General features: G+C 52.4%; 1 protein-coding gene across 2 annotated transcripts in view; it reads left to right on the top strand.

Moving 5' to 3' along the window:
- The first annotated feature begins 221 nt into the window (after nucleotides 1–221).
- The window catches only part of FXYD6 (FXYD domain containing ion transport regulator 6), a 40,336-nt gene continuing 16,005 nt past the window's right edge, over nucleotides 222–24,552 (top strand). Inside the window, exon 1 of one of the 2 annotated variants that reach the window (XM_030538460.1) lies at nucleotides 222–572. The gene's annotated coding sequence lies outside the window, so the exon portion shown is untranslated. The remainder of the gene's footprint in view (nucleotides 573–24,552) is intronic. The other variant, XM_030538459.1, reaches the window with a different exon arrangement.

Raw genomic sequence — 24,552 nt, 5'->3', positions numbered from 1 at the left:
GGGCTTTGTCTGGAGTAAACCTCAGGTGCGCCCCAAAGCTAGAATGAAAGAGGGGCCGCAGGGTGTGTAACAAGCCCACGGGCATCTGCAACTCACTCCCTGGAGCTGCCCCATACCCGTGCGGCCTGGGGTTAGCGCCTCCCTCCCTCCCGTGGCTCCGCTCCCTGTTTTCCTAGGGGGGAGGGGAGATGATCCATGTTTCCTCCTTTTCTTGCTGCCTCCTCCTCTCTCGCTCGCCCCCCCCGCCCAGCAACAGATTATTGCAAAGCCCTCTCCACCCTCCTTGCAAATTCCCCTTTGGCTGGTGTCTGCTAGCCCCGCACTCCCTCAGCCCACGGTGCAGCCAGCCAGCGGGGAGGGGGCACGCGTGGCTGAAAGCACCACGGAGCCATTGGCAGCGGACACCGATGCAGCGTGGCTCTCGCATTTAACAAGCTCACCAAGCCGGGCTGCCCTCTCCCCCACGCAGGGCTCAACTCCCGGACTCCGTGGGCTTCTCTGCACCGGAGAGGCGGCGCCAGCGGAGCCCCCACGGTCCCGTCTCTTCCCCCGGGCTCGGCGCGGGACTGGCGGTGAGTTCCCGGCGGGGGTCCGGGGGGTTCTGCCCGCAGGACCCCCGGTTCGCGGCTGTGCTCCGGCCCGGGGCAGACGGGGCGCTGGGCTGGAGAAGGCGCCGCACGCCCAGACCTCGGGGCGGGGGCGGCTCCTTCCCGGCTCCGGGAGCGGCGGGGTCCGCGCCCCCCTGCCTGGGCCGAGCCCTGAAGCCAGCTGGGGGGAGCCGAGCCCCCCCCCAGGGCCTCGCGTTCGGGGTGCAGGTGGGTTAGGGGGGAAGCGGGTTCCTGGGGATCCCCCCGGGTTCCAGACCCCGCTGGGCGGGGCCAGTCCAAACCCGACTCCTCTTGCTCTTATTTTATCTTACACGTAAACAACCCCCCCCCCCCCGCCCTCCATGGGCTGCCTGTCCCGGGGGAGCCAGCCCCCCTCCCATAGCGGATTGTAAAGCGAACTCCGGAGCCGCGCCTGTTTACAAGTGGTGGGGAGGCGGCTGGCGCTGCCCTGCTCCAGGCGACGTGACCTGGGAGCTAACTACATGGGAGCAGCCAGAGCCTTGCTGGCTATGCGTCCTGCCCCGACAGCCCCTGCCCCTTCCTGGCCCCCCATGCTCCCTCCAGGAATTCACACCCCCAGTGGGCAGAGCTCCAGCCCCCCCCCAGGAGGCTAGGGGGGCACGCATTGTGCTTCCCCTACCCCTGGCTGGGAGTTGGGGGGCATGCACTACCCCTTGTCTCTTCGTGGGGCATGGCTGGGAGGGTGTCGCCTTCCTGCTGCCCCCCTGTCTGCAGGGCAGTGCTTTGTTAGCAGCTTGGCCTGGGCTGGCACAGGAGGGCGCCTGGTACTTGGAGCTGGCGGCCTGCAGGAGCCCCATTGTTCACGGTGCCTCCCACCAGCTACTTGTTGGCGCTGCGTGTGCACATGCCTCTGTCTCTTCTTTTCATTGTGAGTCCTTCCATTCCAGGCACGTGACCTGCCTTGTAGTTGCCACGCCAACTCCCTGGTACCATGGTTCCCCCGCCCCTCCCATGGTTGCCTGGATACCATTTATCCCTGCCTGGTCTGGAAGGATGCTCTTGTCTTGCATGCTCCCCTTCAACCCTCTTTCACAGGCAGCCACACAAGCGTGTGCACACCGTACAACCCAAGGGCAGAAATATCTTACAGATCTTTAGTGCTAGGTGCATAGTCTCACAAGTATCCTCTAGTACACACAGTATGATCTGCTTCCATACACTCATATGAGCATGCGCACAGTCACACTCACAAACACAGTCACTGTCTTGCACAGTCTCACACACATGCACACACACACACCCATCTTGCATACTCATCCAGACACATGCACAGACAGCCTCCAATACACACAATTACACACACCTCTTCTCACAATCACAGACATCACTTACACACCCTCACATCCCTTCACACACACATTCCCGTACGCACAGCCACATCCGGAAAGCAGTCCTTTTAATCTGATTTTAGAAAAAAAAAACACCTTGCCCAATTGGGTGTTGTAATGCAAGCGGATTTGGAGAAGAGCAAAGGAGCATCTAGTTGAGTATATCAAAATATTTTGAGATACATTTTCTTATGTTAGTAAATATTTTAATAAAGCTGCAGTAATATAAACAAATCAAACACTTTATCCTGCAGAGGAAAAGGGAGGCCCTATCCATACCTAGCTATATCTTCAGTTAAAGAGTCCTGAAAATTGTATATCTGAATCCATCCAGTGGAGTTCAGATCCTGAAGGAGTGATTTGCAGGAGGGATAGTGACAGGTGGCATATCTGGATCTGTATAAGCTTTACAACGTGAAAGCAGCCTCTGAAGAAATGTTTTCAGAGCTGTATGCGGTTTATGACTGACATGAGATTCCCTGTTTGGAGGTGTCATCGTGTGCCCTGTTCTCAGCACGACATGAAATTTCTACTCCTGTAGGTTGTTTTCACTAACACTTAACTCTGTGTTGAAAACAAAAAGAAAACCTTATTAAACAGAGGGGAAGCTCCAGAGAATTAAATTCCTTTTCCCATATGGAAAATGTTTCTGCAGAAATACAGCATGGCTTTGAGTTGAGCAGCAGGGGAACAGCAGCTGAGGAATGACAGATAATGTTTTAGATTCACAGCTGTTCTAGACGCTGCAAACCAAGGACAATAGTTGCTAATTCCAGGCTGAGAGGACGTGTATAAAACATCAGTGTTATGATGTCCTCTGTAGACTCATTGAAGAATCTGACTGATGTGGAGTGAGTTGGTTGCCATCTTGTTGCTATGCGATTTGTGCTTTACTTTTAGGTTTTAATTACGTGTGATTGCTTGACACATGCTAGCCTGGATAAAATATTGCACATAGCTGTGAATTTGTCAGTAGTTTAAACTTCTGTAGTGGGGACAACTTTCAACTTTCATGGAGGACAGGTCCATCGATGGCTATTAGCCAGGATGGGCAGGAATGCAACCCCGTGCTCTGAGTGTCCCTAGGCTCTGTTTGCCAGAAGCTGGGACTGGACGACAGGGGATGGATCACTTGATGATTGTTCTGTTCATTCCCTCTGAAGCACCTGGCATTGGCCACTGGGCTACATGAACTATTGGTCTGACCCAGTATGGCTGTTCTTGTGTCCTTAAATATGTCAAACTAGAAACTTAAATCTATTCCTCTCACCTGTTTGTGCTCATGGTGTTTCTTTCCATAATTGCAAATTATTCAAGGACTGGTTCTGGCACTTTCTCAGGCGGGGAATGAATAAGTGCTACTTCTGAGGACATTCTGCACCAAAAAATAAAAATTCTGCGCACAATATTTTAAAATTCTGTAAAATTCTGCAATTTTTAGTTTGCAAATAAATGCAGAGAATCCACCCTGGCATTGGCGAGTGCAGACCACGGGATGCACGAAGATGGGAGATCAATGTGCAGCTCCACCCCCCGGAACATGGACTCAGCTGTGAGGATGCACCCAACTCTGACACTGTGCAAGGGCCAGAAACACCCCAGAGCCCTGCACCCAATGCCAGTTGTGGGCAGGCAGGCTCAGCAAGGCAGGATCCAAGTGTGGAAGGGGTTAGTGTGGGAGGCTCCAGGTGTGGGTTGAGAGAGTTCTGTGTGGGTCATTCTGGGTGTGGGCGGCTCAGTGGGGGATCCGGGTGTGGGGGGGGGGGCGGGGAAAATCCGGATGCTCAGGGGCTTGTTGGACAGTTCTGGGTGCAATGGTAAATGGGACTCTGCAGGGGATTCAGGTGAAGGTGGTTGGGGCTCAGCAGGGGGGGTCTGGGTGTGGGGAGATAGAGCTCAGCAGGGCGTCTGGGTGTGGAGGACTTGGGGGAGGGGTCCAGATACTGGGGGAGTGGGGTGGGGATCCATGTGCAGCTGGTTGGGGCTTGGTGAGGTGGGAGTCTGGGTAGCTCATCAGGGTGGCCCAGGTGCAGGAGGAGTGGGACATATTGAATGGAGGTGTTTCTGAGTGCGGGGGTGAGGCTCGGTGGGAGGGTCTGGATGCATGGGGGTTGGGTGCATGGGGGAGCAGCTCCCTGTTCAGGGATCGCTCCCCAGCAGCTGAGGAGTGATGGATGCAGTAAGTGGGAGTGGGTGGAGTTTGCAGAGATTCCTGCAGCTTGGGGAGAAATCTGGGGGGTGAGTCCGATCCAGCCCCCAGTGCTGTGCAAGGAAAGAGGAAGTTCCATCCTATCCAGCCAGGATTGACAGCTGAGCCCAGCGCAAGGGTAGGAGTCACCAGCTGGGTCTTTCCCATTCCCACAGTGATTTACCTCTCTGCCGGCTGCCCTGGGCACCTGAAACATACTGCTTGGGAGGGTCACTCTTGTGGCTTTCCTTTACTTTCCTGTCAGAAAGTCATTTTTCTGTGGGGAAGCAAATCTGTGGAGGACATACATTCTGTGCATGCGCAGTGGTACAGAATTCCCCCAGGAGTAAAGTGCAAAGCATGATTATAATCAGAACCAGCCAGAAGAACTCAGGAATGAGGAGATGTGTCGTGTCTCTGTCTCTCTGCTGGCTGTGCTGCCATTAATGCTAAGGATACTGAGTGGGGAATTTTCTCTCTCCTCTGTCGGGTTTTGTTTATGTACATGCAGTTAAAAGCAGCCCTTCTTTTTAAAATGAGAGCAAATCACTTTGAAGGGGGTGGCAAGAATGTGGATTCTTTGACAGTTTGCTGACTAACATAGTATTCCAATATTGTCAATATCGGCAAGCTCAGTGGTCTAAGCATTGGCCTGTTAAACCCAGGGTTATGTGTTCAATCCTTGAGGGGGCCATTTAGGGAACTGGGGTAAAAATCTGTCTGGGGATGGGTTCTGCTTGGAGCAGGGGGTTGGACTAGATGACCTCTTGAGGTCCCTTCCAACCTTGGTATCTCTATGATTCTAAAGAGGGTAGAATTAGCATACCTTAGGCTTTTACTTCACTGCTTTCCAGGACATAGATATTACAAACCAGATCATATCAGGTAACATTTATTAGTACTAGTTATCCATTGTTGCATGACACCAGCAGTTCCTGGCCCAGAGATCTCGCGATCCAGGATCTAGTCAATAAGCAACAGATGAGTAAACAGATCAATGGGGAATATTGGGAAAAGGTAGTGGCAGTAGAGGTGTACTTGCATAAGATAGTTGTTACAGTGGTCTCGGTAGCTGTTAAACAAATAGAGGGAACATTTATGAAAAACAACCTAAACAGAATCTCCATTTCCCAGCAGCAAATTGTACAATGTCTTGGTTTGGCTTCGTCAAGAGACAAGTTTTATTTGTCTTGTTCCCCTTCCTTGCAGTGGATGCTGTTATTTCCCAGCCTGGCTTGCTCCATGCAGCCTGCTGTTAGCACAGCGTTAATCCCATTTGAGGTACTCCTTGAATAATGGACTAGCTTGGCTGTTTTTGGTCTGCCAGGTTCTGTGTTATGAGATGCACGTCATGTTGACGAGCTGAGGACTGAGGGCCAAGACAAATACTTCCAAACTGATTTGGCAGCCATTCCTTGATGTGTTAGGACATGACTGCCGGGAGCCAGGGGAAAAAACCTGCAGAAGACGTGTTTTGTGTGATCTTATTAGTAAAGAATAGGGCTCAGAGCCAGGGGAAGAGGAAGAGAATCTCACTGTAATTTTGTCCAGTGTGATCTGCGATCATTCTTGTGATCTTGTTGTTCTTGATTGACCCTAATCACGAGTGATCCATGTGGCTTCTGGGGGCATCTGAGATTAGATCACTCAGTGGAAGCCTGTACTGAGGTTTGGGTCCCTGGGTCTCCTGAAGAGCACTAGGATTCCTTTGAGCATCCTCTGCTTTTGGCAGCTATCCCAAGCCTGCAAGTGACAAAGTAATCTTAGCAAAAGCTGCTTTGTGTCTCCCATCTTACCCGCATATGAATCTGCGCAGACCTGGCAAGTTCTGAGTGGTGTCTTGCATGTTACAAGGATGTAGGCTGGAAATCTATCATTTAGAAACAAGAGACATAACAATTGCATGAGAAGCCAAATTGATGCTGAAGTGAAATGGCAGAAGAGCACATATATGCATAGCTGCAAGTGTCCATTCTCACAAGTACACTCATGCTTCCTTCAGGCAACTGAGCAGCCCTGTCAAGGGCTCTGGGGCTTTGTGGGGAAATGGGAGATTTTAACTCGGTCTGAGCTTTGGGAGATGTCCCGAGGACTCTTGAAGGAAGAAGGCGACTGCCCAGCATTCTCTGATGGCTGAGACTTGACGGGCTGATCTATTTGAAACAATTAAAAATAAGTGTTTAAAATTCTTTTCAAGTCTCTTACAGATCAGCTGTCTTGTTCTTGCGGAGTTTTCAGTGTTGTTAAGGGCTGCAGAAGAGATGGGGTTTGTCTGTCTGGCTTTCACCCCTCCCCGTCTCAGTGATGTGAGGAGAATGAAAAATTACAAGGGGGATTTTTGAGGAGAAAGCAGGAAATCGGGAGAGAGGTTTATGACTTGCAGTATGTTCGGTATAGGGCTGTTGTGCAGGTGGCATATAGGCTAGAGGTACAGCGAGCGCAGTGAGCCCATGATCATAAAGTTGAAAATATCTGCCCGCCTTCGGTGTGGCTTGATGTGGTTGTGTGAGAGGTGAAGTAGGGTGTATGTGTGTACTCTGGCCTCCGTCCCATGTAGGCTTGTGCCTCTAATGCCAGCTTTCCTGGAGGCCTGAACCAAAGTGCCAGAGCTGAGGCATAAACGGGGTGGAGGAAACAATGGGGTTCTAACCAAAGCAGCCTCCGAGCTGGAGACACTCTCCTCCTTACTCAGCCGTCCCTGTCTTCAGAGACACCCCAAGTCCCAACAAACTCTCTTCTCGTTTACACCAGCAGAAGCCAGCTGCCTTCAGCAGGAATGCACCGGAGGAGCAGACACGCTTGGCACCTTGTGTTGCCATTGGCGTTGGTGCAAAGTGTGCACAAATCGGAATGGCAGCGTTTACATGCGCTCTGCCCTGACTTTGCATTGGTGCAGATGATGACTCCCATGCCATGTGCTGGGATGAGAGCCCCCACGCTGTGTGGCCATGAACAGCTGAGCTGCAGGAAGGACCTTGCAGACATAACCCATGTCCTCCCCTCCTGCTCCCCATTAGCCCTCTGCTGCCACCCAGCCTCTTCTAGCAGATGCTTGATAGTGGTTTCCCTCTGGCAGGGGAAGATAACCTCTCACTAGTGCTGTCCTCTCCCTGAGAGATGAAGAGTGACTAGGAACTGGAGGTTTCCCTGAGAGCCAGCCTGAGCCTACGTGCATTGCATGGAGTGACACGTGCCAGCAGTGCCACTGAAACCAGTAACAGCATATTTATCACTTGGGTTATGGTAACGCCCAGAAGCCCCACCTGAGATCAGGGCCCCTTAGACAGCCCCTGCTGTAAAGCACTTACAAAGGCAGGACCGTTATCCCTATTTTACAATTGGGAGAGAGGCACAGAGAAGACTGTGACTTGTGCAAGGTCACCCAGTGGGTCAGGGGCAGGAATCGAACCCAGATCTCCTGAGTCCCAGTCCAGTGCTGCTCACAAGGCCACGTGCATCCTTCTGCACCCTGTTGCATTGTGAGCCTGGGGACCGAGTTTGGGAGCGGATAAATTCCAGGCCTGGAGGCTGAGTGGCTCAACATGAGGAGGGAGCCAGGCCTCTGCCAAGTAAACAGCCAGCAGTGGTTACTGTGCACTGGTGCCTCCTGCTCTAAAGCCAGTGAGAAAGCAAGGCTGCCCAGGGCCCTGCGTAGCTGGCCAGGGCTCTACACTGCAGCAAGGGGAGGGGCTCCTGCAAATGTCAGATTTGAAGAAAACTCAAGTGGGCCCCAATAAACAAAGCCCTCCTGTTTGGCCTACGATTTGTTCACCATGTGGCCAAGCTCTGCTTCAGCAGCTCGGCTCCTGGCCCTGCGTTAGCATGGGGTTGGATAACATACACGCAAAGGAGAGTAATGGTAATGATCCAGCAAGCATGGTCGATCTCTCCTTTCTGTGGTGAATGCTGTCCCAAGGGAGTGTGAGTTTTTGAAAGTAGGGCAGACAGCATGGGGAGGCTGTGTTGTCTTGGTCACAGTAACTAGGGATTGGAAACCAGGACTCCAGGGTCCTATTCCTGATTCTGCCACTGACATGGTGTGTGACATTTGAACAAGTCACTTCACTTCCCTGAGCCTCAGTTTCCCCCATCTGTAAAATGGGGATAATGGTACTTACTGGCCCTACAGGGTATCCTGGGAGTTGTTGGCAAAAGATGATGAGGAAAGGGGAGTTACTATGATTTAATGTTAACAGCGAAGCAAACAAACCCTCTTGCCCCTTCCAGAGAAACAGGCAGGATCTTCACTCCTGAGATTTTAGGGGGAAGTCGCTATCGTAATGAGTGTCATGGAAATAGCTAAATGAATGAAAAGGTCGTCAGGATTACTGGTGATTGGGCGTGGTGAGCACAGGGGAAGTTGGTCCTTACAAATGCTGGCTATAGTGTCACACTGCAAATGGAAGGGCCTGATGCAAAGGCCACTGAAGTCAACAAGAATCTTTCCATTGGCTCCAATGGGTTTTGGATTAGACCCTATTTGCGGAGTGCCCTGGTTTGTTTCTGGTGAGATATTGTCCCCAAAAGCATCCCTCTCTTTTCTGCTCCCCAGACCAGAACCCCACCCAATGCCAAGCCAATAGAACACTTCCACCCTTTCTTGGCTGTGTCTGTAGAATGTGATCTCAAGGCTGCCTTGGCCCAGGAATTTTCTCTTTCAACTGCCTTGTGCCCTCTTGTCTCCCACCTTGTTACCACAAGGAATCAATGAGTAGTCAGAGAAAGCAAGAATCACTGCATAGGTGACTGGGGATTGTAAGGTTCTGCACTGGCATATCAAGGTGTTCTGATGGCTAACTGATTGCGATGGCATCAGAATCCTGGTGCGTGCATGTGCGTATAGCCCAGGTTGCAAAATTGTCACAAGCATTTATCAGTCCAGGAATAAAATCTACTTGCCTGCTGTTTCTGTGATGATGACAGTGAAAAAAGGGAATGACGTTTTACTGCCCTATTGCAAATTGTGGCTGGCTGTAGGCGAGAGGGAAAGGATAACGTGTCCATCTGGTGTAGCTCGGCTCAGTTTTCCCATGTGTCTAGATCTCTAGTTATAATACAACAGGGAACAAACGTGTTTTGATTAAAGTCAGATGGAACTACATTGCCTTCCTGACTGATGGGGATTTGTGTGTTTTGCATTTTAGCAATATTTGATGGCTACAGATTTAGTGTTACTGAGGGGAAAAACATTTACAAACGGTGTTTATTAAACTTACAGTTTGGCTTGAAGGACCCAGTGCTGGCTGGGGCAGCTCTGCCTGAAGTAATACGGACACTCCTTCCGCAGCTATTCTCATTATTTATACAGTGCCCTGCTGTAGGGATGCCTGTACCGTAGGCAAATAACAACCCCGTGGTTTGGCCAGCTTAGTCTAAAGGCGCAAGGCCGTGCAATGTAATCAGGCTGTAGGAAATGTTTGCACAATCATTGACATTTTTGCTTTTCTCATTTTATTCCAGTCTCACAAAAACAGCTGTCAGTCTGATTTTATGAAAAGCCCATGACATTTCGCACAAATATACTCATTTGAGGGAGAAATGGGCTCGTTTTTCACTCCAAAATGATACCGTTCTTTCTCTAGTGAGAACTGTGACAATTCTGCAGTTTAATTGGTATGAAGATGACTTTTAATGTGAAAAAAATGAAATTTCATTTATGTTTCAATGTGAAAAATACCCAATTCACTAAATATCATGGAAAAAATGGAACTCTGGCGCCAAACCCCCAGGAACCAAATGGAGAAAAGAGGCACAAAAAATGTTAGAAAACAGTTTTTCCCATTTGTCAGAGCCAGTCCAGATTGGTGAAGGGTTACCAGAGCTGGGCTGCTCCCTAGGGTTGCAATACAAAGGGTGCACTGCTTAAACCCACGTGGACGTTTCCTAAGCCCTCCTTCCTGGCTGTGGTGAGGTCAGACAAACCAGGGAGATATTTATCCAGTATGTGCCCATTGCACAAGTCTGGGGGAGTGTTTGCTTCAGTAAAAAACATTTTGGAAGCCCTTTCTCAGTGTTTGCATGCGGTGCATGGGAGCTTTGCCCGAGCCAGGACTGAGTAAAATCTGACAGTACGTCCTTTGGGGTTTGGCCCGTCACCGATATATAAACTAAATTCATTCATAATGTGTTGCTGATGGCAATCCTGTGACATGGAGTCTCTCAAAAGCCACAGTCCCCACCGGTCACGCAGCCTGCAATTTAAAGGGACTGCTCTGGTAGGGAAGTCTGCTCCTTTGCTTCTGCCAGCTTCCCTTAAGGCTATTGCTGTAGTTATGAAAACTGGAGTCCATTGACTTCAGTGAATTTTGGCTCTGGCCTCGACGGGATGCTGTGCAAGCGAGTCTGACCTGCTGCACAAGCAGGAGAAAGAGGAAATCCACACAAATCTCTGACTTAAAAAAAAAAAAAGTTGCAGCTCTTCTGGCAATCCCCCAGGCAACAGAGAGCGAGCTGCAATCTTAATGCGTGTAGCAAAACCTCGCTGCTAGCCACGCGAAAGAGAATGGCCCATGCTCCAGAGCTGTAAAGTTACCAGAGGCTGTGCCTCAAAGCTGTAAATTACAACTGTTGGAAAGAACCCAGCCTCCACAGCATTTTAGCCAGTACAACCACAGCGTGCAAAGGCACTGACCTTGATTGTGTACGTGGCAGAAGACAACTGCTCTGCACTTGGTTACGTGGGTGTAAATCTGGGCAAGCCAGGGCACTCTGTAGGGATGAATTACTTGTGCTGACCTAGTCCCGTCCTTTAACCACCCCCCCCCGCACCCCAAATAGTTTTAATTTAAGATCAAATTGCAAGTTTAACGTATCTAATGAAGTGTTCTCTTGTCCTAGAGGGGTTACTGCAGAAGGGCCAAGACACAATTTCTGCATGAGGTTAACTGATGTTTTTTATTAAAATCTCATGTTGCCTTTCAAATGCACAGGCCACGATGCAGCAACACTGACTGTGATCGGACCTACTGGGACCAAACTTAAGGCTGGTGTAAGTGGGTGCACTTGCTCGCCCAGGCGGTGTGTGCCCCCCAGCCTTGCAGAGATCTCCCCAGGTTCTAGCTCTTGGTTCTGCCTGGCCTGGGCTTGCATCAGCCCCACATTTCATTTGGAGTTTCGAATTCAAACCACAAACTGACGAGCCAGGCAGGCTCACCCAAAACCTTTACGTGTAGGGGCAGAGACCACTGAGCTTTGCCTGGGTTCCACCTATTAATATTATTTATTGGCAGTGCTCCAGTCAGGATCCGGGCCCCACTGGGCTGGGTGCTCTGCAATGAGAACGGAAGAGGCAGCCCTGCCCTGGAGAGCTTGCAGTCTAAAAAGACAAAGACAGATTGGGGTAGGGGGAAGGATGCAACGTACAAGCGAAGTGACCAGGTTGGTGATGGGCACGTCTTGTTTATTTGTCATTTATTTATGTCCGTATTAGATAACTGATCCTTACTTGCCACTCTGCCTAGCTCCTCTTGGGTCTTTCCCCTCACCCGCTAAGGCCATAATTCTGACTGAAATGGTCTGGGGAGGTTGAAATGTCAGTGGGTTCGAGTTAGAAACCGAGTGGGAACTGACCTGACCGTTTCCATGGATCCATCTCAGGGCTCTGGTGGTGACACAAACCAGAGAGATTCCCCCTGGGCTTGCCACGCACAGCGTAGATTTGTAGACTGTAAGGCCAGAAGGGTCCATGATGATCATCCAGTCTGACCTCCTGCCTAGCACAGGCAGGGAACCTCCTCAAGGATTCTTGCATCAGGCCCAGAACCGCTGGCTGAGGTGGGACAGAACGTCCGGAGAGACAGCTAGTCTCGATTTAAAGACTTCAGGTAATGCTCCCTTGGTAAGTTGTCCACGAGGTTAATTACCCTACTAAAATGTGTGCCTTATTTCTAGTATGAATTTGTCTAGCGTCAGTTTAAAGCCATTCAGTCTTGTGTGGTCTTTGTCTGCCAGAGCTTCCTGACGTGGGTCTGCATGTACGTACCACCCTGTAGTTCAGTTACTTGTGTGGTGAGAAACGGGATGAGAAAACACATGTGAAACCAGATGAAGCATTTCTTTGCTTCCTGGCCGAGGCCCTCAACACAATGCTGGCCTGCCACAAGATTGACAGGTACCTACCTAAGCCCTGCTCTAAGGATCAGCAGTGTGAATATGGACATGTTCCCCACACCAGCATCTTCAACCCTAACCTGGATGCACCTGCTGCTATGCAAAATACGGTGTGCTGTAATCATGTGGGAAATAATAGGGGTCGTCAGCTTCGTGCACAAAGATACACCAAAGCCCAAATCTGGGAGCGTAAGGTGGTAAAATCTCATTCCTTGGGCAAGTGAGTGATAGGGAAAGGAGGTGCCATTTGATTTGTAAAATCAACGGAGTCGCATTTGCATCACCTTCTGCTGCTAACAACATGCATCTTCTTGGGGCTCAGTGTCCCCTGGGTCTCAGGGACTTGACGTAATGGGGCAGGTTGCATTCATGGTTTTGTATCCATGCGTCTTTGTCCAACAGGGCTGCCCAGAGGATTCAGGGGACCTGGGGTCTTTGGCAGTGGGGGGCCCCGCTTTGGCTGTAATTTGGGGGCGAGGGGGTCCTTCTGCTCCTGGACCAGCCGCTGAAGTGCCCTGAAGACCCGTGGCGGGGCGCCCCCGCCACTGAATTACCACCAAAGACCCAGCACTTCGGTGGCGGGTCCTGCTTCGGCGGTAATTTGGCAGCGGGAGGGTCCTTTGACCTCAGGGCAGAAGGACCCCCTGCTGCCGAAGACCCGGAGCGGAAGAAGCTCCGGGGGCCCAGGCCCTGCAAGTGTTTTCTGGGGTCCCCGGAGCAAGTGAAGGACCCCGCTCCAGGGTCCTCGAAAAACTCTCGTGGGGGCCCCTGCAGGGTCTCGGGCCTGGGGCAAATTGCCGCACTTGCCCCCCTCTCTGGGAGGCCCTGTTGTCCAAACCTGTTTCTATGTGCACAACAGTTGGTGTGTGTGCACACTGTTAGAGTGTGCAGATCATGTAGGGAGATGCCAGCCTGACCATCACATGCAATTACATGGGCATGACAAATTGCATGAAGCTGTTTGCATATGCAAAACATCTTGCATCATTGTAGAGTTTGCTTCAGGAAAATGTGACCCAGCATGTCATTCCATTTCCCAGAGCTTCCTTCTCTACAAATCATTTTGTTACCAGTGATGGGGCTGTCTTATGCTGCAAAACACCCCCGCAGACATACATCACTGACTGTGTAGCAGGAAACACAAGGCCGTATTGTTCGTTTTCCATGTGGGACACTTGTCTTGCAGCATGCTGGCTGTACAGACTCACCTGAAGAGATGTCCCCTGAGAACTGAGGGCCTTTTTCATTTCATCTAGAACTGACTCAGCTGAACCACAGAGTGACATGAATTTAAACCAACAGTGTCTCCACGAACGAATGTTCTCCCTGACCCCCCATGTCACCTTCTACCCCCCATATATCTGTAGCTGGTCTGTTTAATGGATATAGCGGAAGCTGATTCGCAGGGCAGCAGTGTGCTGATGGGTGGGAAAGTAGAAGTGTATGTGGGGTAACTGGGCACAAAGGACCCTTGGCACTGCTGGCCTGCAGCTTGGGGACTCAACCCCGTGCCTTGCTGATTTGCTAGAGTTTTGAACCTGCTCTGCACTGGTGTGCATGGCTGGGGCAGAGCAGAACCAGGCCCATAGCACTTGGTTCTGGCTGTCCCACTTCTGTATTGCACTGGACTATAAAATGACTGTGTCACGGAAAGCCTGTGTATGTGCCTCCACCATGAGTTAGCAGGCTTGTCACGTCTCTGCTGGGCTCGAGGCCCTGAGCGATCAGCACTCAACAGTCATTATTCACAATAACCCCCGTTGGGAGTGCTGGGAGAAGACATTGCTCCTCTTGTCTGAAGGCAGGGGTGTGCGAGAGCAATGGAAAGTTACTGGGAGCAGGGACCCCACCAGGAGCCTCTAGAGGGACTCCCGGGAGGATGGAAGGGATCCAGCATGGAGCCTGGATGGGATTTCAGGCTGCAGCAGCATGATGATGATTTTTTAAAGATAAACTTCAGACTTCTAAAACAATCAAGTAGAAAACTATCGGCCTGTTTCACAGTGGCAGCAGTTGAGCAAGCGTCCCGCCAGGAGCGACGTGAATTTGTGTTGTGTGCACAGAGAGATGCTGGGGAGGGGTGGGGAGAATGGAGAGCATGGAACTGCCAGCGTCAGGGACAGCGAAGGGGTCACGCTGTGGCGTTTTTTCTGTCTCGGCCACTCTCTTTAATTTTGCTGCCTGGTGCTGGTGGAGCTCTGTACTCAGGTGCTCTCCCATATTGGTATTAAAGGGCTCCTGGAACTATGCTCAGCAAGAGCCAGTTGCCTGCCCCTGTTGCCTTCTAACTGCCAGAATCAGAGCACAGCTGTTCATGTTCCTGGAGAGCCACTGGCTTATTTATAGTCCAAAATAATGACACTCCAAGTTCTCTCTGTGGAAGGAGGATAATGCTGGTTTCTTTGACTCCTCCTGTTCAGCCCTTCCCCATTTGTATTCGCTAGCAGGAGAATGGAATTGTGTCCTTGGTAAGCAGAGGGGCTGATTGTGCTCTCAGTGCAAACCTGGGGTAACCCCAGGGGAGCGAACTGGATCACGGGGGGCCCCAAATGGTTTCTGAGAGGGAGGAATGATAGCACCAGGGCTGAGCACTCCCTCCCCCTCGGCAGTGCTAGGGAAGGTGAAAATTAGGAGGTCAGGTGCAAATTGCAAATCCCTGAAATAGAAAAAGCGCCAGGGAGTTTTGGCAAGAGGATCATAGGTTGGTGATGTGCTGTTAGATCTAGGGCTGTTGGGAGGGAAAGGCTAGGAATAGGGGTAGGAAATTTTAGCATTAATTCAGAGCTACTTCCATTGCAAAGCATTAGGGCAGTCCCAGAAAGGCTAGAGGTGAGATACGAGGTGCAAATATCCAGGCAGGAGGCTGGAGGTTTGCTCTCTATGCACCCAAGAGGACCTAATTTATCTACAGAACCTTTTATACAAATTGCCTCTCCAGTCTATAGTATTAGAAAGCATTTTCCCATAGGCGTACTATATATACACACACACAGTGGTAGGTATACAGTGTGCGTATCATATATGCACCCAGAGAGTGTTGGGTGTGCATGTATTTCATTACACTGCTGTGTGTGCGTGCGTGCGCATGTGCAGTTTGCATCTGCATCTGCAAATGGCTTATAATTAATGTTTGCAAAGTGCTTTGAAGATGAGAAAACATCTATGAGCATTAAGCATTATCAGCTGATGTCTGAAAAGTGTTTTTTCCTCCTTTTGCGAAGACAGTAGAGGCAGGGCAGGGGTGGGAAGTTGTAACACCGTGTTCCATATGAGACAAGCTGGTCACTTTGCAAGTGTTGAGCTAACAGGCTGGTGAAATGGAAAGTGTTATCTTGTGGCAATTTTAGGTCATTAATGAGATACCAGCATAGGAGAATTTAGAGAGAGAATTCTACTTGTTAGATACTGTTGTTTTTGTAGCTTGCCCAGAGCAAACTGAGATAATGACAGATTCACGACTGAACGATTTTCCTCCATAAAAAGCAAAACACCTATGTACAAGCAAGAGTGCAAATCCTGCTTACCTGTGTCCTGCAGGCAGCTGCATTGAAATCTGTGGGAGGCTCTGAGCCTAGCGAGGGTGAGTTTGGGGGCTCTGGTGATGGAGGAGGCAGAAAGGACAGCATGGGCCTGGTCCCATGAGATTTCCAGCCTGCACAGGATTTCTGGGTTGGCATGAGATTTGGAGCCATGTTAGGAGCCCTGTGCTCAGGGCCATGTCCTGTTTGCTGGATTCCAGCAGTCAGCCCATTATCTATATCAAGTCAGTACTTTGGGACTGGGAAGGAATTTTCCCCATACCTCTGGATTGGTGAGGCAGGTCAGGTTTTTTCATCTTCCTCGCAGCACAACCTAGGGGTTGGGTTATGGGCAACAGGTGGGCTGGGATTCTCCCATTCCTAGAGGGCACAGTCTGGCCCTGTGGGAGAGTCGTCATTGCAAACGTTGGCAGGTGCCCAGGTCAGGAACAAACTGATTTAGGCCCTAGATCCTAAAAGGTAGCATGGTGGGCATCCTGAGGCCAGCTCCTTACACAACGGGGGCATCGTGCTAGGCCTCTGGGGGCAGAGGCAAACCAGGGGTCGGGATGCTACCCAGGGGGACCCCTTGCAATGTGCTGTATGGCAGTGCTGGGGGGCGGGGGGGGTTCAGGTCTGAAAGGGGGAGGGATGGTGTTGGTGGCTGGAGCTGCCCAGAGAATCTCCCAGTGTGGTGGGCGCCCGCCAAGAATTGGCAGAGGGTCAGTGGGGTGTGAGTAGCTGCGCAGGGCCATCCCCCGACAGGAATCGTGGGTGTAATTTGACTCGCAGAGTGTGGCCTGGTTAAAACCCATTCCCCATGTCCTTGCTGCCTCCTGCACGGCGAGGACCTGGGCGGGGTTTGGCTGAGAAGCGGAGTGATTACAGGCTGCAATGGGGTTAGTGATACGGGATGTCACAGCAGTGCCTGGGCCCGAGTCTGCAGTTGCTGTTTCAGTGAGCTCCCCGGCACCTGCTGTTTGTTTATACTACGGCTGCTTTGGTGCCAGGGGTGTGGAGAGGGAATCAGGCTGTACTGACTTCCGTGGAGTCAGTGACTGGGTGGGAACTGGGCCCACTGGGGCGGGGGTATGTCTCGGCTGTAGTATTCGTTAGATAATATATTCAACGTGTAATAAATCATTGATGGGCTATGTCTTTTGGTAAGCATGATCCAGCAACAGAGGTAGTCAAATCATGCAAAATATGTACCTGATGAATAATTTATTCTACAAACAATGGCATTATTAATAGAACATCAGAGTCAATTAACACCATTCAGCTCGACTTTTGACTCGTGGAGATAAATCGTGTGTTATGCTCTGTTATATATTTTGCACGATGCACACTGCACATTTTGAGTTCGATAGTTTGCACATTACACTCAGAACAGTATTTGATATTTTTAAAGTATCTTGTTTACTTATCACCCATATCGTCTACAGAAAACAAGGCCACGCATTCCTGGATCATCAGCTGTTGGGCTTGCTTGGTGGTTTTTTTAACCCAGTAATTACATGAAATGATGTGATTCATCATGCAACGATAATTTCCTGGGCATGCTGCACCAACTGATCCCCGAGTTCTGCTGGACACTCGAAAGTGCCGAACCCAGAGCTTGGGAATGGCAGCAGCGGGAGCTGCATGGAAGGGAAGTTGAACCAAAGCCTATTTGGATAGAATGTGTTCACTGCAAAATGGCCCGGTCTTCGTGTGGGGAAGATACCGATTATGATGGGATGTGGTGGTTCTGAAGAATGGCTCTCGCTCTGTCAATGCGCACGGACATTTTACAGCACCGAGATAAACCTTTACACCCACTCGAGATCCCTGCTCTAAGGCGCTGACAAGCCAAGGCCCTGATCTGGTGGTGGGATCCCAGCAGGTTGTCCCTTTCTCCTGGCCTGAGTCCTGCTGGCTGCAGTGGGATTCCCCACGATGCTTTGCAGAATCGGGCCTTAACCAATGAGATTCTTAAAGACTGAGACTCAGTGGCCAGCAAACAAACTCTGAAAATGCTCCCTGGTACCGACCGTCCCCGTCCCCTCCGTGCTGGTGGGATATGAGAGCGCTCACACCTCACAGGGCAGGGCTCAGATGTCTTAAGGGCTGGTGTTTTCTTTTTTTAGCGAAGGGAGAGAATTGTGAGTGGAAGCAGCTATCCCCACTAAGGCCAGTGGGGTCACGAAATAGCTAAGGAAGGCCCAGGTGATGGCATGTAGCTAATTCTGTTTGGAAAGGACAAAACTAGGGGGAGTGAGGGGCAGGGTGATGGGGCCGTGCGGGAGGAGAGCATCCCGCTCTGTCTCTCATAAGTGCTGCGTCCACACAGGGCTGGGAAGTGTTTCTACCCAAACTGAATTATGCAGAGTGAGTGATACGTTCCCCTTGAAGGAAAGCTCATTGCTTTGGCTGAGGCGTTATTCCATGACAGCTCCCTGCGGGTTACTTACATTATGTACACCGCACTCCCCTTCGTTTTGTCCTGGTATTTGCCTGTCTGTCTTCGTTTGGAATCTGCTTCTTGTTTCCCAGACCCCTTGCCCGGTATCCAGGAGACACCAGCTGCGAGGGCAGCCATGGAGGTGCTCGCTCTCGGAGACCTCTGGCTGTAAGAACACACAGATACACTGAGTCAAATTTGCCCTTGGGGTAACTCCACTGATGTTGTGAGGTTCCACCCGGGATGATCCTGGCCTGATTTTCTTCCCCCCATGGCTTAGTTTGGTTTGGTCTCTTGGTTCCAGTAACTGCTCTGCATCCCTTTCCTCCTCTTTGAGACCCACACTGCTTCGCAGCAAACCCCAGCAGGCTGCATGCTCGGTGGATCCCAAAGGTAGCCCTGGGGGTAAGGCCTTGAGTGAGCCTTGGACCGGCGGCTTCGGTCCTGACACCAAACCCCCGCCAGGTGGGTTTCAACGAGCAGGTTCCATCCGTTCCCTCTGGTGGCTGGCTGCTTTCCTGCTTGGGGGAGTCTCCCAGAAGCAAAGTATGAAAGAGGGAGAAACCGAATGGCTCTCAGGGGATATAACTTCACCCTCCTTCACCCCCAGCTCTGCCGCTTACAGCTGAGCCACCAGCCACTTCCATCCTGCTAAAGAACCAACAGACCTTTCACGTGGGCATTCATGGCAGACACCACGTTTCCTGAGGGGTCCGGTGACTTTGATAGGAGCCATAGAAAGTCACAAGCCTGCAACCTTAGTGGGACTTGTGCTAAGCCATGGAGCTATGTTGGCTGATGGGTGTGGGTCCCCCTAACTGGGAGCTATTTATTGGGGGGTAGAGACTATTCAAATGTTCCCTTCCCCCTGCTGGAAAGAAGAGTATGCGTACCCCTTCGTTCCAGGTGTGGGAGGTCTGACGGGTGCTGAAGGGGCATGTCCAGCTGGGAGTGCATCTCTGCTTCTGACCAACAGTGATGGCTGGTCACACCAACCTGACATCAAAGGGGTGCTCGTGGTCGGTCAGCGCTTCCAGCCTGGGCTAGGCAGACAGCACCCGCCTTGTGCCCTGCAGTGCCAGGGGAGGGGCACAAGCCTCTTTGCTGGCCCTTCTGGGGGGTGCGTTGAGTGACCACTGTTCTGGTGACTGGGAGGAATGCAGTCACCAGGCCAGGGAGCATCCCCGTGTCAAGCTGGGGACAGCAAGAGGCCGTGAAGTTATCATTGACTCTCAAGCCACGCAAGCCGCTTTATGCTCCTGTATCTGGAGAGCTGTGGCTTGGTGCCCAGCTCGGCCATCCAGATACTGTGCTCCTGGGTACAAAGCAGCGCCATGGCTGCTCCTCGATGGAGGAGGCAGGGAGGGAGCAGAGGGCCGAGAATAGGAGACTTAGGACCCAGATCCGCCATGGGCAGCCCTGACGCCGTTCTGGCCAGAGGGGCATCAGCAATGGCAGCAGAAGGAGAAGGAGACAAGGCCAGGGCAGTCGGCGGGAGGGGTGCAACCATGGCACTGGCTAGACTGAGGTTCAGTCGCTTGAGTTGGGGAAAGGCTTTGTCAGGGCTGAGCCACTCAACACCAGCGTCTCTCTCCATCTGTCCCCCAGGGAATTGAATTCCTGCTGGGAAAGGGCCCCTTTCTTGTCTGCCTTATTCCTGCCCAGCAGCTGCAGCCGTGTTCCAGCTCTGTGCTCTCAGCACTGCAAGAGCCTCTCCGTCTCCTCTCCCCAGATGTGAGCAGCTACCGGCAGTGCTATACCATGTATGGTCATAGAGTCCGACCGGCTGGGGCAGGGGACGGCTGACTGTGCTCGCTGCCCAGAGGAAGGGCGTGGAGCTGATCCCACAGGTCCTGCTGTGTTGGGGGGGCTGGAGTAGCGCGCAGTGAGTCTCCTGATCTGGATGTGCTTTGCTGAGCTACAGCAATGGGCGGCTCCTAAGATGGGTGCTACGCCCAGACACAGGCCAGCAAGTGCTCTGCAAGCAGATGGATGGCCCTGTCTAACGCTGAAGCGTGTGTGTGTGGTGGTGGGCTGGGGGGGGCGGGTTATACATCCCGCTTTGCAAGGCGAAGCTGGTCTCCTCTCCACACTGGCCTCAGAGCCATGCTAGCTCCAGCATGTCTGAATGCAGCCCTGGCCAGTGGAGATACAGCATGGGGATTTTTGTGCTGAAATGACTTGTCTAGGTTGTCTGAAATGTGGTTTTATTCCCTGGCTCTGACAAACTCCCACCCTCTCCTCACTGATTAGGAACCCAGCCAGCAGGGCTCTCACCCTGGCAGGGGCTGGCCTGTGGGCAGGGCTTCCTCTCAGGACTGATGGGGAGAAGGGCATCAGCACTGGCCTCTAAGCCTGACTCTTGTCACCCATCTGGGCCTGCGTCATGGGGTAGCGTCTGGTCCAGCGTTTGATTCTCAGCACTGGAATGTCCTGCCTGACCGCTCCAAGGGCTCAGAAAAGGCCAAAGGCAAAACTCCCCAGCACCTGGAAAGTGTCATTATCTGAAACGGCAGCAGCCCCTGGAGACTGTCCTTCTGTTTAGCACCAGGGAACTGCCCCTGGAATGAGAGAGCAGGCAGGACAGGTTAGCATTACTGTCTGGGCAGCTGTCTCCTAATAGTCCAGTGGGCCTAGGGGCTCATTCATCTGATCAGGACAGTGCCAGTCGTTGTTAATTTCCCCGTGGTCTGGTGGTGAGAGCAAGAGCAGGAGCGGGGCTGGGAGTCAGCACTCCAGGGTTCCTTTCCCCAGGCTGTCGCTGACCTTCTGCCCATGCACACCTTTGGCCCTAGGGAACGGGGCAGGTGAAGGAGAAGGCGGGGGACACTCCTGCTGGAAGCCCTGCGAGCACAGGCAGTCAGGCTTGCTGGCTAGCATTACTGGGGGAGTAAGGTCAGGTGGGCTCACCCCACATTGGGCACTGCCACCTGGCCACGAGGGAGTTGCGGCACCATGGCTGGGGTCCCATCTAAATCCAGATGAATTGCCTCTAAGTCAGCAATGACACCAGCAGCACCAGCCCAGACCTGAGCAGAGCACTGCAGCCAAGCCCTTCCAGGCACGTCCCTGCAGCCTGGCGCTGCACCCAGGGGCTGGCCGAGTGAGGTGCTAAGAGGAGTTCCCGTGGGATGTTCCAGCTAGAGGAGATCACAGCCCATTGCAGGGTTTGCTCTACATCACTCTTTGGGAGGCCAAGGGGGACAGGCTAACACCTTGCCCTTCCACACCAGCTCTTGGGGTTCCTGGTCCCTGGCAGCACACAACCAGGAACTGCCCGCACTGGCTGCAAGAGCGTGGCAGAACCAGTGCAGCCTCAGGCAGCATTACGTTGTGGTGGGCTCCCAGCCTTTCCCAAAGCTGCACACAGACCTGCAGGCCCCTCCGGGACTCTGGTCACCAGTGGGGAGTGAGCTGGGTGTTCCCATCCAGAGTGTTTTGGAAACAACTGAAGGAGGCCCCAGCAATGTGAGACTTGCAGAGCTGCATTCTCCTCTCAGTCCTCCCTGCTCGGTTTGTTCCAGCTCTGGGTGACTGTGGTGCTGGTGGAAGGTGCCGAATCGCCACCTCCTGCATGTCCGCCGTGACCCATAGAAACCATCTCATTGGGGGCTGTGGTCCATACAGACCTGGCCTGCGGGCACCGGTTGCCACTTGGGGGCTAACTGTGGTGGTGATTCTGATGTGGATGCCTGGCCACTCACAGTGGGATTGAGAGCCAACAAACTCACTTCTCATGGGGCCCTGAACAGGCATCTGGTGGGGGAATTCTGCTTGGTGAAGCTCCTCTCCCCGCACGTCTATTGGTTTGGCTCATTTTTCCATAGGTTAACTAGGGACCCACCTCTCTGCAGAAGATTCATCGTTTGCAGTTTCATCATTGTGTCCCTTTTTGTTCCAGGTGGCACCATTTTCACCAGGCGAGCTGCAGGCCCTGCTGGGACCGTCTTTGTTCTGGGTGTGGGGTTCTGGCCCATGACCGGGCTCCTAGGTGCTACAGCAACCCAAATAATTAATGGATCTGAGGCCAGAAGGGGCAGTAGGACGTCTAGTCTGAGCTCCTGCCTAACACAATAACAAGAAGCTCAGAAGCCAGGCTCTCTGGCCAGCAGCGCTGCAGTCAGCGCACCGGCTAGTCTGTGCTGCATGCGCTCTGCAGCCATGACGCCAGCTCCGGCCAGAGTCACTCCGTGCAGCAAGGCGGCATCACCCGCTGACTGGTTTATTTCTGAGCTGGTGACTTTGTAGATGGTCCCTGAGTTGGCAGCCCCCTTCAGCCCTGTGCATTCTTCCCAATGATCTGAGGTGGGAACTGATGCTTGTCAGCCTTGTCACAATCCATAAGCCGGCCTTCTTCCATCCTGCTGCCCTGCCACAGAGAGTCCTCCTGCCACTGGGTACTGACAGCTCACCAGAGGGGCACCAGGGACCTCCTGGCTGGAGAACTCCATTCCCTGTTGCTGCATGAAGAGCAGAGCTCAGGCTGTCTGACACTGGTAAGGAGCGCGACAGGCTGAGCGTGGCGAGCTTCTCAAAGAGACAGGAGCAGCCCAGGAGCTACCGGCCATTAGCACCCCAGAGCTCTTCGGTTCTCAGCGCCAAGCAGCTCGATCTCCATGCTGTGCAGGGCCAGAGCAGTAAACGTCACACCTGCGTTTCCTCCTGTGCCAGGAGGGCCGAGACCCCAGTGCCTGTGACTCCAAGCCTGGCAGCAGCATGTTGAGCTTGGCCTGCCTGTGGAGACCGGGTGACCCCAAACGTCCCACGTCCGTCGCCTAGCTGATGTGCGCGCAGGACGGCGTCATGGGGTGCGTGAGTGTTCTGTGTAACGATACCGGTGTGAGTGCCCTGCATCCTAGGAAACAGAGAGAGTTTCTCACGGACCCTTCCCCGAGCTTCCTCCTTTCTGAGTTGTTTGCAACGAGCTCAGTGACTTCACCATGGAAATCCTCTCAGTGGTGACTTGAAGAGAGGAATTCATGGTAATGTCTTACGAGGCTTGAGAGGACTTAGAGTGGCTTCAGCCTGCCAGGCACCAGGGCCGGGTGTGTTTGTTGCATTTCCAGAAAGACACGGTGCAGTGACGTGGATTCTAAAGGCCTGTGTGGTGGCTAGTTTTTTCCCTTTGCTGTTGTGTTTGGCTGGTGTAGGGATTTTGGGTCTAACACTCGCTCACCGCCAAATTCAGCTGGCAGAGACTGACGTGGAAAGGACTGTGCCCTCTAATGATGTTTTGTTTATCCCTCTGCACCAGTCAGCACCTGAAATTAACAAAGAGGAAGTGAGCGTGGCTAGTTTGTAGCCCCTACAGAAACGTTTGGTATGAGCCTTTGGCAGCAGTTCTTGAACAAACCCTGACCCCAGCGCTGCAGGTGCACCCCCAGTGTACACACACTAGTGACGTTCCCCACGGCTAGGTACCACAGAGAGGTAATTCTAGAGCTCACAACCAAGAGCAGTGTTAAAACAAAACTCAGGCAAATGTAAAGGTGCCACGCTGATGTCCCTGGAGACCAGCACCCTCTGTTTATCTGTGTGCCTGGCCACACTGCCCTGGAGATGCGACTCCTGGGAGGAGAGCAGAGTTCGGTCCCTGGGTCCCATTCAATCCCTGGCCGAGACTGACATCCAGGGGCCAAAGCCACGGTGCTTTTAGTGATGTGGAAACTTGCTGAACTGAAACCCACCACGCTCGTGTCACACAGGCCGCTTGCACCCGACAGACCTGCCAGCACCGCTGGCCTGGCCTAGATTTGGTATCCGCCCTGAGTTCAATGGCTGGGAGGCCCATTTCTCATACGTGTCACCCAGCACTTACTGGGTTTCGTTTGCTAGCGAAGGCAGCCATGTCACTTGTCATAGCGGGCGGCTGGGGAAATCAGGGCCTCCAAGTGAGAACGGGCAGGTGAGGAGGAGAGAGGGCACTGCAGACAGCGGGGAGTGAGTAGCGACTGTGGGAAAGAGGCATAGTCTGACGGGAGAGTGCATCTCCCTCTGACAGCCTGTAGGGTTGTTCTTTCGATTGTGCATCACAATCGGAGCAAGTGGTTTCTCCCCTCTCCCTCAGGTCTATCCCTCTATGGAACAGTCAGAACCTGACTGTGGGAGTCAGGTTCTGACCCTTCAGAGCAGCCGTGGCTGCTTTTTGGAGCCATTTGATTGTGGGTGAGCGTCCTTGGCTAACAAGGCTCCCACCTCTGGATGGGTAGAAGAGCCATACACTGGTATGACTCTAGAGCACTTGAGCCTGTCGGCCAGCAGCAAAGCGGATAAACAAGCAGATGGACCCGAGGGAGAGCAAGCTGCAGGCAGGCTGCAGTGTCAAAGCCAACTCTTT

The sequence above is a fragment of the Gopherus evgoodei genome, chromosome 19 (genome assembly GCF_007399415.2).
Source record: "Gopherus evgoodei ecotype Sinaloan lineage chromosome 19, rGopEvg1_v1.p, whole genome shotgun sequence".
Classification (NCBI taxonomy): Eukaryota; Metazoa; Chordata; order Testudines; family Testudinidae; genus Gopherus; species Gopherus evgoodei.
The sequence above is the reverse complement of the archived record's forward strand: the minus strand, read 5'-3'. Positions and strand labels throughout refer to the sequence as shown.